Consider the following 20,862-nt stretch of genomic DNA (forward strand, 5'->3'; position numbering starts at 1 on the left):
GCATTTATCAAATAAGGACAAACAATCCATGTCCACTAAATGACTTGACAATTGAGAGAAAACTCTTGGAGAGTTTGACAAAGACACTATTAAATATTTTTTTTAATAAATGCTCAAGACGTTAAATTCCTAGAAATGGAAAACTGTTAAGAGCCTCCATTCTGCATGTCTGTTATTTATACAAAGTATTTAGGTTTGATTGTGTTCTCAGGTAAGAATAACTTATACATGGAAAGTGCGCGGTGCTGCAGCAATGGTGGCGCTCACAACCCTAACGGGTAGTGGCAATTGGTTTTCTGCTTTGGCGATCCGGGTGACTCTCCTCAAATGCCTTCTCATTTCCACCTACCATTCTAAAGATTTTGAAGTACACCACAACTGGCTTGTTATCACAGTTTGCCAGTATCACATTGGTATTATGAGGCAACTTCAGAGTGGACCTTGGCTTACCCCGCTTTTTTGTGTGGTTTGAATATGTCCTGTCACTTGTTGCCAAATATTTTGATCAAGTGATGCATTATGTTCATAATATGGACTACTGCAGTTTAAGAACCTTATTTTTTCAGAGATTTTCTGTCATCTTTACAGATGCACTCTTTGTGTATGCTGTCTATGAGATTAAATTATTTCACTACATCCAGCTATCTTGATTAATTAAGTTGCCCAGCCTGACCTCAGAGTTGCAGTTCTCCTGCCTCAGCCACTGGTATTACAGATATTCATTTCCAGTATAATGGATTTCTATTTTGATTAATGTTGCTCTCCATTTGCACGGTTATTTCAGAAAAGGCATGTGGAAGGAGCATTTTTCTTTGCCATTCTCCTACATTTCAAGCACATCTACATCTATGTAGCACCAGCTTACAGTATATACCTGCTATGCTCTTACTGTTTCGCTGCAAATAAACCAGATGGGTCTATCTGATGGAACAGTTTTAGCTTTGTCCGTGTTATTTTGCTGGGCCTCATTGCTTTCCTAGTTTCTGCTTTTTCACTGGGTCCTTTTCTAGCCTTAAACAAGCTGCCTCAAGTCTTTTTCCAACTCTTTCTTTTCTAGAGTGGCCTCTGCCATGCATACTGGGCTTCAAACTTCTGGGCCCTATGCAATGCTTTGGACAAAGTTCTGTCTGTCATTGGTGTGGAATTGAAACTTCTTGATCCCAACAAGATGCCTAAGGCCTCAATGGCAAGTAGCCATACTCCTCGAAATTCTTCCAATTATCCTTTTGTCTGTGGAAAAAGCAGGAGATGCTTCAATTTTTATGATTCTGACCACAACAGTACATTATTCTCTCTTTCCTCTGCTCTTCACTGCCTCAGAACTTCCCATTAAAATCTTACTCATGTTACTATTCTCCTTCAGTAGAGGAGTCTAATTATCTTTTATATCCTGACAATGGTTGACATAGTCTACAAATAATTATGCGGTTAATCAGACTCTGTTAGCTTTCAGAAAACATAGCAGTCTGAATGATCTCAGACAATTTTAACAGAGGAAGAGGAGATTTTTTTTCAGATGAATTTCACTGCTTATGGAGGGCAGTCGCTCCTTACCATGGTAACAGTCATGTTGTTAGGCTCGACAAGGCCAATGATGAAAGAATGATTCTCTAAACAGATCTACTAAAATGAATGGCTCATGCCACAAGCAACTTTCTTCAAGTTCAGATTAATTTCCCATGGAATAATTGCTTTGCCTACTTCCAAGCAGTTCCTCTATTCATTGCTCCTTTGTCTTGCTGGTAGGAGGACCAGTCAACACTGAAATATAAAGTATGAACCAAGCATGTGTGATGCCCACTGCACAATACACTGTAATTTTTCTAGTCTCTGTGAAGCTTTGAAGCCACAAGCCATTTAAATATAATCTTGACATTTGAAGAACCATCAATAGCCATCTCTTCCCTATGGAGATTGACCTTATTATCTAAAATGTTCATGGCAATGTCAATTTATTTTTTTTAACATTAATTCGAGTACTAAATACAACAAATTAAAAAAGAGGTGATACATGAAAAAGCTAGCACTGAAATTTACACAGTCATCCAGAGAGACACAGAAAGCTGAGAGTAGGAACACATTCACTGCAGGCAAGTGTACTGCCCCTCCCCACGGAGCACCTGCACATGTGACTCTTTAGCAAGAATGCTCAGTGTCAGAAGGAGCACCGCCTTGGGTTCCTGGGAATGCAATACCAATGGAAAACAAAGAATAAAACTGTTAACAACATCAATATTATGCAATTAAAACTAAGGAAACAGGAAAGGGAGCAAAGCTGTCTGCTCCTCTCATGGCAAAGTTTTCTGAAGCCACATTTACTTCAGGTAATAGTGCCATTCGGTGACTTACTTTTTAATTGTACTTCAGTGACTGTGTGTGGAATTATCTGATAATTCATTTCTACAAGCAAATTAATTAGTCTAGTTATTTTTAAATCTCTTAGCAAAATAACAATGTTTTCTTACAGGACTTAATGATTAGGTTTTATGTAAATGTTCCATTTTAATTAATTTGTGGAGGTGGTTACACAAAGCTAAGTTAAAATTGTGTCTGAAATGCAAGTCAGTATTTGCATGTTAATTTGTTTCAGGGACTCACATACACTATGGTCTTAAATGAGTGAAATAAAATCATTAAGCCATTTGGCACAGAGGGATGAAAGATGGAAGAGTAACTTTGCAATGCCTTTCTTTTCAGGCTAAACTTTCCCATGATGACAAAACTTAATCTGAATACATGGCAGCAAAGTGACTTTCTTGAAAATCACATTAATTTGTCCTCCTGCCCACAATGTGCTTTCTTTCTTTTTTTCTTTCTTTCTTTCTTTCTTTTTTTTTTTTTTTGAGGGGGTGATGGTACTAGGGATTGAACTTAGGGACACTCAACCATTGAGCCATATCCCCAGCCCTACTTTTTATTTTATTTAGAGACAGTGTCTCACTGAGTTGCTAAGTGCTTCACTGTTGCTAAGGCTGGCTTTGAATTCATGATCCTCCTGACTCAGCCTCCTGAGCCATTAGGATTACAGGAATGCACCACAATGCCCAGTCACAACTAATTAAAAAAAACTTAATGAGGAATGGAGAGAGTGAGAGACATGAGGAAAGTTTTAAAAATTCCTCAAGAAAAAAAAAAGGCCTGTGATCCAGATTTTTAAACCTTTTTTTTTTGTCAGATTAAAATGCCTTGAGGTCTGCTGAAAGCATTTGGCTAGCATATCATAGGGTTAATGCAGAGCAGAGAAATCAACATGACTACCCTGAACCCACAAAAATCAGAAACAGAACAATTCACAAAATACAAGCATTTAAACATTTAAAACAACCCGAATGACAAACCATTTTTCAACTAAGCAAAAGCCCGCTAGGGAGAGAAGCTGGAAGTCTCACATAATATGCCAGAAAAATCCAGATTTATTCTTGTATCTGATGCTGTGCCTGCCAGTGCAGTGCCAGAGTTCTCTGGTCCACTCTACTCTGTAGAGTAGCAACTGCAAGGATCTACACTATGCAGGACAGAGCCAGTTCAACCTCTATTACTTTTTCTTACATAGTTCCTATGAAACACACTTGTAATGAAATGGCATAAGTTGCAAGTTCCTATTATGTGCACTCACCTCATCTCACCTGTCAATATTCTAGCGCTAATCTGAGGTTTCACTAGAACTTTCACTTACTCAAAGAATATACAAAACAGCAGCCTACATTTAGATTCACAAAAGTCAAAACATGCTTCTTATACTTTAGATGCAACAAGAGGAAAAACAATTTTAGTGGTGGGATTTGAAGATACTTTTAAAGCTTCATTTTCAGAAACAGACCACTGATTACATTTGTCAATATTTATTAACAATAACAACACAATTTCTAAGTTTTCAATATGAGTTTAAAAAATCTGCTGTACTTACAAGTACCCCCACCACTACTGTGCTGCAGGTCTGCAATTTCAAAAGAGTGAGCATCCTGAGCTACGTTTCAGGAACAGGGTTCACGTCCACATTATCTGAGCTTTCTCCATCCCACATCCAATATCTCACTCGATGCAGAGGTCTCTTGGCACACATGCTCCCCACCTATTCTCTCCTCTCTGACGTGGGGCAATGGTGGAACTTTCAGACACATTTACTCATCTGCCATTTTGCACTCCTTGCCCCACACACCTGCAGAACCCCATGTACAGGCTGCTCTGGTGGTAATTCAGGGAAGTGCAGGCAGGGACAGTAAATCTTAAACCTGATTGGCTGCTAGCAATGCTAGGGAGGGAGAGGTACACACCTACTTTTCTGGCTAGTTTATTCTATGTTTCCCATTCTCAAGAGAATAACATTTCCATATATTTCAGTCTAAAGAGGCCAAGTATGATGAGTGATGCTTGCTCATTAACTGGAAATAACTGACATTTATAGAATACTTCATCCAACAATAGCACAATTGACATTTTTCTCAAGCTCACATAAAACTCCAACCAAGATGGATCGCATGCTAGGATATAAAACACAACTGAACAAATTAAAAGAATAATGATCACACAAAACACATTCTTGGACAACAACAGAGCAAAGTAGAAAACTATATCAGAATAATACACCAAAATTCCCAAAATATTGAAGATCAAACCATAGACTTCAAAATAACACATAAGCAAAGGTCTCAAGAGAAATTAGAAAGCATTTTGAAAATTAAAACTTTTGATCAAAATTTGAGGGATGTAGAGAAAACAGTACTTAGAAGTAAGAGTTTAGCACTGGAAAAATATAACACTAATAATTTAAGCATCCATCTTAAGAAAATAGAGAAAGAGCCTAAATAAAGCAGAAAAAAAGAAACAAAAATTAGAACAAGAATCAATGAAAATTTTAAAGGGAAATCAATATCAAAAGGTCAACAAAATTAAAAGTTCATTTTTTGAAAAGACCAATAAAATTGATAAAACCCAAGCCAAGGTAACTGAAAGAGAAGGGAAAACAGCAAAGAGACAAGAAAAAAAAAAGGTATAGGCGAAGGAAAGATCAGAGGAGAGGAAACAGACATAAAATATTTTAAAACTACTAATGTCAGAAATAAAAGAAGTTCATCACCACTGCTGTCATGGACATTTAAAAGTTATCAAAAATATTATGAAAATTATGTATGCTTATGAATTTTAAAATGCACTGATTCCTTGAAAGACACAAAATACCAAAACGCAGTGTCTTCATATATTCATGAAGCTATGTGACAGAAAAACACAAACCGGGTGGATTGATGTTATTTTGAATTGACCAGAAACTTATTTCTCACCTTACTAGAGAATGAGTGGGTACAAAATCAATGCAAGCCATCAGCAGTTTAAGTGTATGATGAGGATCCACTTCCTGCAATATGGATGAATGTGTTCTCACATGGCAGAAGGGGTGAGGATCCCTGTGGCTTCTCTTATCAATGCACTAATCCCACTCATGAGGTTCCACCCTCACAAATTAACTGCCTTTCAAAGTCCCTACCTCCTAATATCATCACATAGGAGACAATGTTTCAACTAATATATTTTAAAGGGATACTAACTCAGTCCACAGCATTCACAAAAGCAGAAATAGATAATGTTAAGTCGGTTTGGTTTATATCTAAAAAAAAAAAAAAAAAAGGGTGAATAATCAACAGCCTTCCAATGGAAAAAATAAAGGTGCAGATAATTTCACTGTTAAATTATACCAAAAATTTAAGGAAGGAATGATGACAATAACTTTTAATCTCTTCCAGAAAATGGAAGAACATAGAACATTCCCCAAATTATTCCATGGGGCTAAATACCAAAACAAGATAAAGGCAAAAATAGAAAAAATACATGCTCACCAATATCTTTCAGGAACATAAGATTTTTTAAAAAATCCTCTAAAAAGTATTGGCAAACAGATTCTAGCAATAAATAATAACAATTCTTCACCAAGACCAACTGATATTTACTCCAGGTGTGCAAGACTAGCTTTACATTCAAAATATAGTTAAAGTAATTAACTCATCAATCAGACTAAAGAAGAAAATTTATTTGATCATATAAAAAGGTCCAGAAAATGCATCTGACAGACTTCAATGCTCATTCATGACTAAACTTTCAGGAAACTAGAAATACAATGGAAATTCCTCAATTAGATTTAAAAATCTATCAAAAAAAATAAGAAACCCAACAGCAATGTAATACATAATGTGAACAACTGAATGATTGCTCCTAAGATCAGGAGGATGGCAGGAATACCCCATTTTACTGTTCCTGGATTCTTAGCTAATGCAGTAAAACAACAAAAATAAAAAAAAATGTATACAAGTTTGGAATAAAGAAATTAAATGCTTTTATTCACAGATTATTTGATTTTTTATGTAGAAAATCTCAAAGATTCAAGCAGAAAAACTTCTATAATTAAGAAATGATTATACAATGTTCCATGATATAAAGTTTCTATACAAAGTCAACTCCTTTCCTATATACCTTCAATGAACAATGGGAATTTGAAGTTAAAAATACAATACTATTTGCATTAGTATCAAGAAAATGAATACTTTGACATAATCTGGTAAAATATGGTCAGAGTCTATTTGAGGAAAATTTAAAAATTCGATTGAAAAAAAGTCAAAGATGATTTAAACAAATTAAAAGATGTTTCATGCTCATAGATGAGAAAAACCAATGTTGTCAAGAGGTCATTTCTCTTCAAAATGATCTATACATTCAATAGAATTCAGTGAAGACACCAAACAAAAATTATTTTGTGGAAGTTAAAAAACTTATTCTAAAGTTCTTATAGAAAGGCTTAAGACCAATATAGTAAAAAATATTGGCCTCACTGAGTTACTGAGGCTGGCCTTGACATGCAGTCCTCCTCTCAGCCTCCCGAGGTTCTGGATGACAGGCGAAATCCACCATGTCTGACTCCACATCATCTCTAATGGATCTTTCTTATTCGCATCTCAGATTGAACGTCAGTTCCTCAGAGAAACCTTCCTCTGTACATCATCCAGTCACCCTGTAACAGTGGTCCACATTGCGCTTTGAATATTGCCCTTCCTGCTCTGCCACTGTGACTTATTTTAAAAATGGACCTGTTTCTTTCTCTTTACTTCCTCTTCCCCCATCTTGGGAAAAAAGGATTACCTTTCTTCTCCATCCTAGGCAGAGTTTCCTGCTTGCAGACTCACCATGGGAATGAAGTAATTCAGACATGGGGATGGCACCAGAAAATCTCAGAAATGACTGTCTCCCAAATTAACAAGTGAATTACTACTATGACAGAGAACATGGGGAGTGTAGCCTTTGATTCATCTCTTAAAACCCCTCTGTTCCCCATGATAGGCAGAATCTCAGACTCTGGGACAAGGATCAGTCCTCTGTGTTTTTTCTTTGCTAACAAAGCAATAAAACTTATTTTTCCTTTTTTTCTCAAAACGGTGTACTTATTATTGGTTTGGCATCAGGCACAAAGAAAAAGCATTTGTTTTTTTGTTTTTGGGTACGGGGATTGAACTCAGGGGCACTTGACCACTGAGCCACATTCCGAGCCCTATTTCGTATTTTATTTAGAGACAGGTCACACTTAGTTGCTTAGGGCCTTGCTTTTGCTGAGGTTGGCTTGGAACTCACAGTCTTCCTGTCTGAGCCGCTAGGATTACAGGCGTGCACCACTGTGCCTGGCTAAAGACCAATCTTTTTGATAACAAACCTGTCTTAGGTCTTTTTTTGTTATGAAGTTTTTTCTTTGTTTATATTAGCTCCACCTTTTACACACATAACTCTCCAGCACCTGGAAAAATGCCTGGTGCATGGTAGGCAGGCAACACATTTTTCAGGAATGAAGAAATGAATGATACAACAGAAAAATCTGTATACTATGAGAATTCTAAAAGGGTCACCTGCCAAAGTAGGGTGTTGGGTAAGTGCTGGACATGTGAAATGTGTATAAACTTTTTCTTTAAGTGGAATATAAATGCCTGAAAGAAAGGGAGCTTACTTTACATTTTTTAAAAATATTTTTTAGTGGTGTTGATAGGTCTTTATTTTATTTATTTATATCTGGTGCTAAGAATCGAACTGGGTGCCTCACACATGCAAGCGCACTACCACAGAGCCATAGTCTCAGCCCATTACTTTATATTTTTTATGAATTCTCTTCCAACAGCACATAGTACTGTTTTGCTAAACTGAAGCTACTCAGCATTCACAATCTGCAACAGGGGATTTGTAACTTTTGAGCACTTGTTACAGGTGAGCTTATCATCTTTTATATCTGTATCCTCCTTTTATTCAGTGAACATCCTAGAATCATGTTCTGCTGTGTATTTCTGCCTAAGACAGTGAATGAAGAATGGAGTGATTTCCAAGACAACCTTTCCCCAAGCCTCTTTGCCAAGAAGTTGATCAGCAAGCAGTTGGTACATAGTATCCTGCTCCTAGAAGATGATTAATACAATTATGGAAATAATGAATTCTTTAGCCTGGTGCAGCCTGGAAAATCAGGATGACACATTCACAATACATGGCTCCTTTTGCTACATTGTAGTAACAGGTGAGGAATCCTGGGCTTTTGTATGGTTCTGCCCAAAAGCTGTTGAGTTACTCTGAAAATCCTCCAGAACTTCTGCTTCTGAGTTCCCTCATCTGTGAAAATATGTGCTAGGGGATGATACGCCAGGTCATGGGGATTCTGATTTTTTTTTACTCCAATATTATTGGCACCTGTAAACCTCAGGCAAATGCAACCACTCTGTCCCTCAGTTTTATTAGTTCTAAAGGGAAAAAAACAAAAGTCCCCCACCTCCTAAGATGGCTGCTGGGAATAGGGCACAAAATGAAGGCAAGTGCACCAAAGCTCAGCAATCAAGATAAATAATATTTTAATACTATATTTTTAAAAAGTCAAAATTAATGCAAAAAAAATTCACGATGAAAAAACTATCCACATTTTTCAATAAAGACAAGATTAGTAACAGTGCTGTGCCAAACCATCCTGAGGCAAATAGGGAAAAGGATTAAATGAGATCATGCTTGTAAGGTACTTGGCACCAAGCCTTGCACATGTTAAGTCTACAGTAAACACAAACCAATATTATTGAATAATCTTCAAGGTTTCTTCTTGATCAAAAATTGCTTAGCTACCACTATCCCCACAATTTAGTCTTTTAAAAAATGGCAGCTACTGATTTAATTTTAGGCAAAAATTCTGCAGAGTTGGCGCCATGCCTATTATCCTCCTGTAAAAATGTAGAATTAGTTCCAGGGGAAAATAAAATAAGTTAGACTCTAAACTTCTTTTATATTTGCTTAGGATGCAATTAAATACATTGAAGTTTTAACAGAATTTCAGAACAAAGTAGGTCTTAATACTGCCAGAAGCACAGTGAAATCAAGCTCAAACAGTCACCAGTTGCTCATGGGCACCCAAGTTTCCATCCACCTGCTGAAGAAATGCTTGCTGAAGTCCTGTTATTTTCCTCTGCTCTAAACTAAATACTGGACCTTCAGAGATTAAAGAGATGCAGATTCTGCCCTCAGAGTATCTAATGTGGAGACGAAATTTACCTGAAAACATGAGGGGTTTATATCATATGTCAAAGCTATTTCCCAGGGAGAAAAAAAATGCAACTCATAGAACTTATAATGGGAAATTATTTCCATAAGAATTATTGTACAAGAAGATACATATTTTGAGCCACATCATCCAAAATATTTTTTCAATTAACACTGACCCAAAACACAATTATAAAACACTTAAGAGGCATTATGTAAATACTGAAGAAATAATAGAAGGCCAAGTACCATCATTTGTACCTTTAAATGCTGACCCTTGGCTTGGTAGAGAAATAATGGGGACACAGTAAGATGTTGTGCAAAATGCCATGGCCGTACACAGGGGAGTGATAATGAGGAAGAGATGGGGGAGAGTCAAAATGGTCAGATCCACGTCTAAATCTGCATCACCTCCACCTATACACTAAGGAAGAGAGATGCAGACTGGGGGCTTGTAGGAGCAATTTAGTAAGCATCCAAGAAAATTTCTCACTTCCTTTATAGTCTTCTTTAAAATAATACAGAAGGAATAAGCCCATCTGGAAAGTTTACTACTACTGTAGGATTCCAACTGTAAGTCATTCTTGAAAAGTTAACACTAAGACTGAGGAACATACTCGGAGTTTTACATCCTAATCTTGCAATGTTGAGAAATGTATCTAAAAGGGACTGGGGTTGTGGCTCAGTGGAAAGATACTTGCCTAGTATATGTAAGGCACTGGGTTTGACCCTAAGCACCACATATAAAAAAGAAATAAAATAAAGAGGTATTGTGTCCATCTACAACTAAAATCCAGTTTTATCCATAAAGATTTTAAATAAATGTGTCCTAAAATATTTTCAGCCAATCTACATCTGTTTTTTTTTTTTTTTTTCCTTTTGGTATCAGAAATTGAAATCAGGGATTCGTAACCACTGAGCCACATCTCCAGCCATTTTTTTTAAAATTTTGATACAGGGTCTTGTTAATTTGCTTAGCGTCTTGCTAAATTGTTGAGCCTGGAAAAACTGTGCTCTATATGTGTACTAAGAATTGAAATGCATTCTGTTGTCACATGAAAAAATTAAGAATAAACTAATTAATTTAAAAAATGAAAATTTTTGCAAATAATATATATAAATAAACTCTGCAGGGCTGTGGTTGTGGCTCAGTGGAACAATGCTCATCTCACACATGGAAGGCACTGGGTTCGATCCTCAGCACCACATAAAAATAAAATAAAAAGCATTTTGTCCATCTATAGTATATATATATATATATATATATATATATATATATATATATATATATATGTGTGTGTGTGTGTGTGTGCGTGTATAAAACTGCAAATTTTAATAAAAAATTAAAATAGAAAAAAAAAAGAAATTGCTGAGGCTGGCTTTGAATTCATGGATCCTCCTGCCTCAGCCTCTGGAGTCACTGGGATTATTATTGTGCACCAACATTCCCAGCCACAGCCTACATCTCTTGAACACTAGACATTTTACCAATGAAAACCCACTTCTAATATTTATTATGCTAATTATTAGGACCTTTGATACTGGTCAAGGATGACAATAACAAGATCAATGGTTACTAATGGTTGCAGGGAGGGATGAGTGGGCAGAGCAAAGAAGATTTTTAGGGCAATGAAACTCCTCTGTGTGAAATGATCATGTTGGAATCATGTTATTACAAAGCTGTCCAAATGTATAGAAGGTACAAAATCAAGAGTATCCCCTAATGTCAACTATGGACTTTGGGTGATAATGGCATGTCACTGCAGGCTCATTACTTGCAACTAATGGACCCCTCGGGTGGGGGATTCGATAATGAGGGAGGCTCTTCACATGAAGAAAAAGGATGTTTGGGAAACCTCTGTACCTTCTGCTTCACAAATCAAAAACTGCTCTAAAGAAGATTTTTTTTTTCTTTTAGTATCAGGAATTGGACCCAGGGGCACTTGACCACTGAGCCACATCCTCAGTCCTTTTTTTGTATTTTGATTAGAGAGGGGGTCTCACTGATTTGCTTAGAGCCTTGCTAAACTGCTGAGGCTGGCTTTGAACTCTCGATCCTCCTGCCTCAGCCTCCCAAGCTGCTGGGATTATTGGCCTGTGCCACAACACCTAGCAAGAAGAAAATCTTATTAATAAAAGGAATAAAACAATGTATTGGAAGCATTCCAAGACTGGTATAGGAGCATTGGGGTGAGACTTCTATCTTTCTGATAGATTAGGAATGCTGAGCCTTACCTGACAGCTGTTCCCACTGTACCAGGATAGATGTCTTCTTGGTGGGTCAAATTTTCCATTTTATCACATTTTCACAGAAGTTAATGTGACTGGAAATACACAGACAGATCCCTATGGAGCTTATTGTTTGCTGCCACCCCAGATTTCCAAAGCTATATTTGTTACCCTAATTTTTGTGCTATAGAATCTTCTGTGAGCAACACCTGTGTCTTGATGATTGTAACTGATTTTAAATTATTCCAGTGGTGGGAATGGTGGTATAAATTAGCAATTGATCATTTTTAAGCTACACCTAGTGCCCGACAGACTGATTGGGAATATGTTCCAGAGATGGACATTTGGACCTGTTTGTTTGAAAGACAGCCAAGCTCTATTCATGCTTATCCAGTACCCAAGGTCATGTTAATTAGTATAATAAATATTAGAAGTGTGCTTTCAACTGTAAAGTGGTAGGTTTTCAGAATATGTAGATTGGTTAAAATATATTAGAGACATTTCTCAATCTTGCATGAACAGGACACAAAACTTGAGTGTGCTTTTTAGTCTCTGATGTTCAAAATGGTGCTTGAGGCTTGATTCTAAACTGGTCCTACCTCTGTTCACAAACACATGATTCTGGTTACCTGATGCTGGTTCTGAGGTTCACTGAATTGTGCCTTGAGAATGTAGGCTGGGATTGTGGCTCAGTGGTAGAGCACTTGCCTAGCATGTGTGAGGCCCTGAGTTCTATCCTTAGCACCACATTAGAAAAATAATAATAAAATAAAGGCATGCCATCCATCTACAACTAAAAATAAATAAATAAATAAATAAATAAATAAATAAATAAATAAGAATATGGGTGTGAACTGGGTGCAGTGGTGCACATCTGTAATACCAGCAGCTTGGAAGGCTGAGACAGGAGGATCTCAAGTTCAAAGCCAGCCTCAGCAACGGCGAGGTGCTAAGCAACTCAGAGAGACCCTGTCTGTAAATAAAATAAAAAATAGGGCTGGGTATGTGGTTCAGTGTTTAAAACAATATGGGTGTGTCCATCTCAAGGGAAAGTTTTCTGCAAAATTGTCAGAGCACACAAAAAATCAGATAGCTAAGGTGAGCTGAGGTTGAGTTTGGAGGTCATGTTACGGTTTTTGTACCTTTTTTTTTTTTTTTTTTTTTTGCTTTTTCAATAAATTTTTTTTGTGTGATAGTATATGATGCTGGACTTGCTTTTGTTGCCCGACTTTATTGACCCAAGAGAAGGAAGAGGTAGTTTAAACAGATTTACCTCCAAGTATGTATTCAACAATAAATGAACAACTATTATATTCCCTCTTGGAACAAACAGTCTGAAAAAAAAAAAAAAGAAAAGACAGAAAAAAATTACTAGTTGTACTCAAGCTTGTTCCAGTTAGTTCACATTGTCCTGCTAGATCCTTCCAAGCCAGAGACATCCCACCAGAGAGACTATTCAGATACCAAAGGTCATCATAAATCGCTTTGTCCTGAGTTTTGTCAGTAGGAAAATCATTACTTATAGAAAAAAAAATACAAGAATGCACTTGGGGTTTGAGAATTTGAGCTACTTTAAGGCTTCTAGGCTTTTCCAAATCCTTCTTGGGAAGGTCTTGTTTTATATACTAGTGCTCTGATCACACGCCCTTATTGACTCCAAGGGGGAGCTGCTACCCAATGATGTAACTGATGATTCGAGAACAGAAAAATGTGTTCCGTGTAAACCAACAATGTGATTGCAAAACAGAAGAGTGAGTTCACAAGGCAGCCCCTCTCTCTGCAATTCACTAAAGCAATTGTTGTTAAAAAGAAAAATACATGGGACTTTAGAAGAGGGAACTGTTACTTAAGCTAAGAATGACAAAGAATAACTCCATAAAAAAGGTGACACTTGAGTTGATCTTCAAAGAATGGCTAGGTTGATTCTCAAATTCCCTTCTCAGCAATATTAGATCTGGGTTATGAAATGCTTGTTCCACGTGGATGCTAACTCACAATAAGGGCAGAGCAGTAGGGAGGGTAGAAGTACTTTGTGTTAGACAAAGACGAATGAAGGGAAGAGAGGGGAGATGGTAATAGGAAAGACAATGGAATGAACAGGACTTTTCTGTGTTTATATATGAATGTTCATATATGAATACAAGACCACAGAAAACTCATATCATGTACAACCAGAAAAACAGGAAGTTGTACTCCAAGTGAATAAAATATTCTAAAATACACTCTACTCTCAGGTATAACTAAAAAGAACAAATTTTAAAAAAAGTGATTAGAGCTGGGATGAATGTCCATCCTTGTTTCCTCTTGTTGAATAAAGGTAGAAGACTGGGTACCATAGATCATACCTGTAGTTACAGTCACTCGGGAGGCCAAGGAGAGAGGATTGCAACTTTGAGGCCAGACTCAGCAACTTAGGGTGACCCTGTTGCAAAAGAAAAAATAAAAATGGCTGAGGACTTGGCTCAGTACTAGAAGGCCCTTTGTTCAATCCCTATGGCTTTAAAAGAAAGAAAATATAAAGGGAAAGATAGGAAGTTGTTTATGTGAATTTTTAAAAATAGACTTTATTGATTTAAATGTTGTGCTGAGAATCGAACCCAGTATCTCTCACATGCTACCAAAGCGCTCTACCACTGAGCCACGACCCTAGTCCCAATGTGAATTTTTTAAAAGGACATTCTAGACAGTTATATATAATGCACAGTGCTTATTTGGAGAGGTAAAAAAAAAAAAAACCCAAGATAGTGATATGCAATGTGAATAGGATTACAATATGCTTGTTAAGACTATTGGGCCTAAGATGAGGCCAGCAGAAAGCGAATTAGGAGGTGTTGAAAAAAAAAGACAAGGATTTAAAAATCATGAGAAAGGCTTTTAGTTGCATATTAGCATGGTGGAATATTTTTGAGAAAATGGGATTTGATAATAAGGAGTATAAAATTAATAAAGCCTTGGTAAGTGGCAGAGACATTACACACCTTTTTTCTCTGAGCATCTCTAATAAGTCTAATGGAAGAGAGAAATCTATAAAATTCAGAAAAAAAATTGCAAAAGGTATGTGAGAAAACAGAAGTGTGAATTGGAAGAAACTTTTCTGGAGAACTATTTGGCAGTATCCATCACTTCAGGCCACAGTAACCAACAATGACCCAATGACAGTGGCTTTAAAACATGTTTCTTCCTCATTCAGTATTTGTGGCAGCTCAGCTGAGGTGTTGGTCCATATTGAAATCACTACAGAACTCAGGCTGCTAAGAAGCCACTCCATTTAATGTCAAGGATCACTGTTGTAGAAGCTGAAAGAGATGCGGGAAGTCTTCAGATTGGTAATAAAATGGTAAAGGTACACGTAGCTCATAAACATGATGTTTTGACTGAATTTTGTGGCTTTTCTACTGGCAAGGGGACAAGGAGGTGCAGCTCTATGAGGCTCCGGAAGGCAGAAAACTAGAAATATTCTTAGAGCTGGGCAGATGCCTACATTGGGCCATATCTATTTTTTTAAATACTTTTTAAAGAGAGAGAGAGAGAGAGAGAGAGAGAGAGAGAGAGAGAGAGAGAGAGAGAGAGAAGAGAGAGAGAGAGAGAGAATTTTAATATTTATTTTTTAGTTTTTGGCAGACACAACATCTTTGTTTGTATGTGGTGCTGAGGATTGAACCCGGGCCTCATGATGCCAGGCAAGTGTGTTACCATTTGAGCCATATCTCCAGCCCCATTGGGCCATAACTATTAAAATCATAACATCTATACCCATTGACTGAACAATGCCATTTGTGAGAATTCATACTATGAAAATAATCCCCAAAATACCCAGCCTTGAATGTTCAAGGATTTTCTCTTCAGCCTTGAAAATCTGAATTGAAAACTGGAATGACCATCAATAGTTGAATTATTAAATAAATAATAGGGTACTAGTACTTTGGCATTCTATAATCATTACAAAGAATAAGATTGATATTGAAGATAGATTGACTGAAACAATACCAAACTTATGCATAGAATGATATCATTTATCTTATATATTATGTTAAAATTAGGACTATATTTACAATAGAGAAAGGATAAGAAATGTTCTTGTTGGGACTGGGGATGTGGTTCAAGCGGTAGCACACTCGCCTGGCATGCGTGTGGCCCGGGTTCGATTCTCAGCACCACATACAGACAAAGATGTTGTGTCCGCCAAATACTAAGAAATAAATATTAAAATTCTCTCTCTGTCTCCCTCTCTCTCTCACTCTTTCTTTTTTTTAAAAAAAGAAATGTTCCTGATAATAGTACTAACATCTATTGTTTATTGAGCATTTAGCATGGTTAGGAACTGTACTACTAAATGTTAAATGCTTCATAAGCATGATTCTCACTTTACAGATGAAGAACTTAAGGCTCAGAGAAGTTCAGTGACTTGCCTAAATTCACACAGATAAGCAGTTCTACAGTTAGAATCCCAGTGTGTCTGAAAAATAGCTGGCACTGGGTCAGCTATAAGGTTAGTGGTGGAGCATAGGAAAAAATTCTTTCACTGTTCACTTTATGGGGTTTAATTAGCTTGTAAATATTTTTGTTTTTCTTGCAATAAGTATGCATTCCTTTTTGCAAAAATGATCTAAAAATAAATGTGAAGTAATGTGAAGGGGACAAAATAGGTCAGAGATAGCCATGCATACATAGGGGGGGGGGGAAACTACAAATGTACCCAAGCTCTATCCAAGTACCTGAGTTCCAGCTGCAGGGGAAAGAAATCCTACATCAAATTCAGTATCTAATGCAAAAATGGGCTGGTTAGCCTGTTGAAAACGCTGGGAGGAGGGGTCTCTCTTCGAGGCAGGGTGGCCTGCCAAATGGCTCTCCAGTGAGTCTAGCAGCCTCCTGGGGAAACTGCAAAGGCCATCTTGAGAACCTTTTGGTAAATATTGAGGATGATGAATCACTGAAAATAAGCAGCACGGTTCATAAGGAATAACTCATGTCAAGCAATTTGACAGCCTTTTAAAAATAGAATTATTAGGGTGGTGAATAAAAGAGCCATTATGAGCCTTGGCATGTGGACTGCATCGGGACTGTCTCAGGAAGCCCTCCCATCTAATGTTTTCTGGAGCTGGGGACATGGGAGAGGACTGACACTGGGAAATAGAAGACACTCATTTATGCATTCAAGGATGCAAAGTTGCACATACAAGGACATTCATCACAGCACTGCGTGTTATAGGGAGAAATTAGAAACCAGTTTAACATCACCAGTCAGAGATTAGTTAAAAGCATATTGGGGGCTGGGGTTGTGGCTCTCTGGTAGAGCACTCACTTAGCAAGGGCCAGAACTCGAGTTCGATTCTCAGCACCACATAAAAATAAAGGCATTTTGTTCTATCCATCTACAAAAAAAAAAGAGATTCATATTCTCTCTCTCTCTCTCTCTCTCTCTCTCTCTCTCTCTCTCTCTCTCTCCTTTACAAACATATTTAAAAAAAGCATATTGGATCAGGTGCTCATGTCTGTAATCCTAACCACTCAGAAGGCTGAGGCAGGAAGATTGCAAATTCATCACCGGCCTCTACAATTTAGCCAGACCCTGTCTCAAAACAAAAGATAAAAAGAACTGGGGATGTAACTCCATGATATAGTGCCTCTGGGTTCAATCCTGGGGACTAGGGGAAAAAGAAAAAAAAAAAAGATGGGAATATCCATGAATGGACTTACATGTAACTTTAGTTTTTTTCAGTCAGGGTTGGCAATCTATGACCCCTGGGCCAAATGTGCTCCAAGAATAGGGAATAATTTTTATTTTTTTAAATGGTCAAGAAAAAAAATTAAATGAAGAATAATATCTCATGACAGGTGAAAATGTGTTGTGAAATTCCAATTTCCCCATCCATCAGTGAAGTCCTGTAGTAACACCACCTGCCTTTTCATCTCCGTGTTGTCCCTGGCAGCTCTCAGGCTGCCATGGCAGAGCTGAGTAGTTGTAGTGGGGACCTGAAGATCTGCCAAGCCTACAATATTTACTGTTGGGCTCTGGACAGAAAAAGTTTGCTGACCTCTGTCTCCAACAGATCATTAAATGAGATTATGAAGCAGAACAGTTTCATTCTGGTATTGGAGTGTCTGTGTTTCCCCTTTCAGCCTGCCACTTTCTCACCTTTCTTTTAGCTTGTTTATTTGGTTACTTTTCTGTTTCTGTTAGTCTGTCTGCTTCTGTCTTTATGGCTGTTGTGGATCTCACTATTGGTGGTTCATTTTGGGGGGGTGGGGTGGGGTGGGTAGGAATTGAACCCAGCAGCGCTTAACCACAGAGCCACATACCAGCCCATTTTTGATGCTGTTGTTTCTGAGACAGGGTCTTGCTAAGTTGCTTAGGGCCTCACTAGATTGATGAAGATCCCTTTGAATTTATGATCCTCCTTCCTCAGCCTCTCAAGCCACTGGGATTTTAGGTGTGCACCATCACACCTGGTTCATTCATGATTCTAAAAAACAAAAATTACATATTTTTACTAGACAAGAAATATCTAGTCCTTGGGGGAAAAATGTCAAATGTGAAGGCAACATACCTCAAGTCAGCCTCTGCTACTTGATTGGAAACTCGCTTAGAGCAAGGGACCATATTCTTGTTTTATCCCCTGTACTTAGAATAGGACCTGGTGCATAGTAAACCCTGGTAATACTTCTATTTTGGGAGGATGGGTACCAGGGACTGAACTCAGGGACACTTGACTACTGAGCTACATCCCCAGCCCCATTTTGTATTTTATTTAGAGACAGGGTCACTCTGAGTTGCTTAGTGCCTTGTGTTTTGCTGAGGCTGCCTTTGAACATGAAATCCTCCTGCCTTACCTTCTGAGCAACTGTGATTAGAGGCATGTGCCACCATGCCTGTCTTCTCAATAATACTTCTTAATGAACTATGGCATGCTGTATCTGTGTCAACCCTATCTTTTGCAACTTACTATTCTTCAGTGTGCTTTTTCTTTTCTTTCTTTTTTTTTTTTTTTGGTATTGAGGATTAAACCCTGGGGCACTCTACCACAAAGTCACATCCCCAGCCCTTTTTATATTTTATTTTGAGACAGGATCTTGCTAAGTTGTTAAGGCTAGCCTCAAACTTCCAATCCTCCTACCTCTGTCTGCCCCACAGTGTACTTTCTTGTAAGTGCTAATACACTTACAAGAAAGTATGAGGATAGAAGGCATTTCCCATTCTGGCAACAGAAAACACACCCTTCTGTGTAGTAGCCAAGGCCCACTTAGTAACTGCCCTTTTGTACAGCTCAGATGTTGCCTCGGGGAAGTGGAGTGGATCACAGTCAGGAAGCATTTTGGTAATCTCTTTTGGGGGTGACACACCAGCAGAGACACAGGAAAGCTGGCATGGATCATTTACTGGGCCTTCTTACCTAGGACGGTAATTAAATTTCTGTGCCATGAGCGCAAATATCGTTGTTCTCCCACCTATCCGTCTTCCTTCCTTGTTTCTATTTTTTTAATTTTATTTTTAGGGGATGCATAATAATTTAACATATTTATTGGGTACATTGTTAATTCTTTTTTGGAGTGCTGGGGATTGAACCCAGGGCCTCATGCATGATAGGCAAGTGCTCTACCACTGAGCTACAACCCCAAAACCCATCCTGATGTTTTGATGCACATACACATTGTGTACTAATCAAATCAGGGTATTTGGCCCATCCATCACCTCATATATTTATCATTTATTTGTAGTGAGAACATTCAGACTCCTCACTATTTAGAAATATTTGATATTATATCATTAACCATAGTTACCCTGCTGTGCAATAGAACTCAAAGACTTATTTTTGCTTTAAAACCATAGCTCTGTCTCGATCATTCAGTCACTTTCTATCCCTCCCTGTCCTCCACACTACTCCAGCTTTTGACAATCACTTTGTTTCTTTTCCCTTCTTTGAGATAAGCTTGGGCAGATTACCTGACTCATTTCGACTCTTTGATCTGCTACTCTGACCTCCTTTTTCTGCTTTTCTAAGACTTCATGCAAAAGCAGTAGTTAAGAACATTATGTTCCAAGTGATTGGCTCTGTGCATGGCACATTTGGAACCTCAGATTTATGGATCAAGTTGGGCAAGTCTCATGCCACCTATTTTTACAGATAAGGAAACTGGGGCACAGAGAAGTGAAACAGTTTGTCAAGGTAAAGGCCTGCTCCAGAAGTAGTGTTCCAAAGCGCTTTGTTGGGCTGTGTCTCTACTGCACACTATTCTGTTCCCACAGCAGCACCATCCCCAGCTCGATCCATTTGAGTGGAGAGGGCGTGGCTTACTGCCCTTTGTATTCTCAGTATCTGGCAGAAAGCACAGGGCCAGGAGCAGATACTGTCTGCCTGTTGACAAGGTGGATTAGAAGCACACTTTATGACACTTCCCCAGGCTTCCTCATGCAGCTGCTGTTGGACAAGTTCCCTCCTAACCTGGCTGAGGGTGGGATGGTGTACACTTAGTTAGAACTTTCCTGGAAAGCAACTAGGCAATATTGCCCTCCAGCAAAATGTGCTAACCATGGGACCAGAGCATTTTTATTTCTAGGAATTTGTCTTCAAGTTAAAAAAAAAATCACATATGTGTGTGCAACAATGTATATACAATGTTTATGGCAGTGTTGGCTATCACAATGGAAAACTCCAAACCATCTTAATGCCTGACTATAAAAAAATTGGGTAAATAGCTTATGGTACATTTCTCTGACGAAGCATTTAGCAACCAGGAAAATATCAATCTTAATGCATAAAGTGGTTACCCTGGAGAAGAGGAAAATGTATCCTTAGGAACACATGGAAAGCTCCAGCCGTGTTTGTAATGATTTCTTTCTTGAGCTGAATATTTATTATCTCATGCTTTCCATCCTCCTCCCTGGGGGCCTCATGCACACTAGACAAGCACACTACCACTGAGCTGCATCCTCAGTCCTATTATCTCATTCTTTGTACCTCTTGATATGTCTAAACTATTAAGTAATTAGGTGAAAAATGGAATTTAAAAAAAAAACGTGTTTAGAATACTTAGTGATGTGTCACAATAATCATAAAATATTATGCCTAAGCAAACAGGTTGTAATAAATAGTACAAACA

At 37.9% G+C, this 20,862-nt stretch overlaps 1 non-coding gene and 1 pseudogene across 1 annotated transcript; one reads left to right on the forward strand and one right to left on the reverse strand.

Annotated features, from left to right (window-relative positions):
• Positions 1-253: 253 nt before the first annotated feature.
• LOC143640724 (dolichyl pyrophosphate Glc1Man9GlcNAc2 alpha-1,3-glucosyltransferase-like) lies at positions 254-1,376 on the forward strand (annotated as a pseudogene).
• Positions 1,377-19,306: 17,930 nt separating this feature from the next.
• Positions 19,307-19,379, reverse strand: Trnad-auc (transfer RNA aspartic acid (anticodon AUC)). Its single transcript has one exon. It is a non-coding gene; the product is annotated as a tRNA-Asp (tRNA).
• Positions 19,380-20,862: the final 1,483 nt, after the last annotated feature.

This window comes from Callospermophilus lateralis, unplaced genomic scaffold, assembly GCF_048772815.1.
Source record: "Callospermophilus lateralis isolate mCalLat2 unplaced genomic scaffold, mCalLat2.hap1 Scaffold_60, whole genome shotgun sequence".
In the NCBI taxonomy this organism is placed as follows: Eukaryota; Metazoa; Chordata; class Mammalia; order Rodentia; family Sciuridae; genus Callospermophilus; species Callospermophilus lateralis.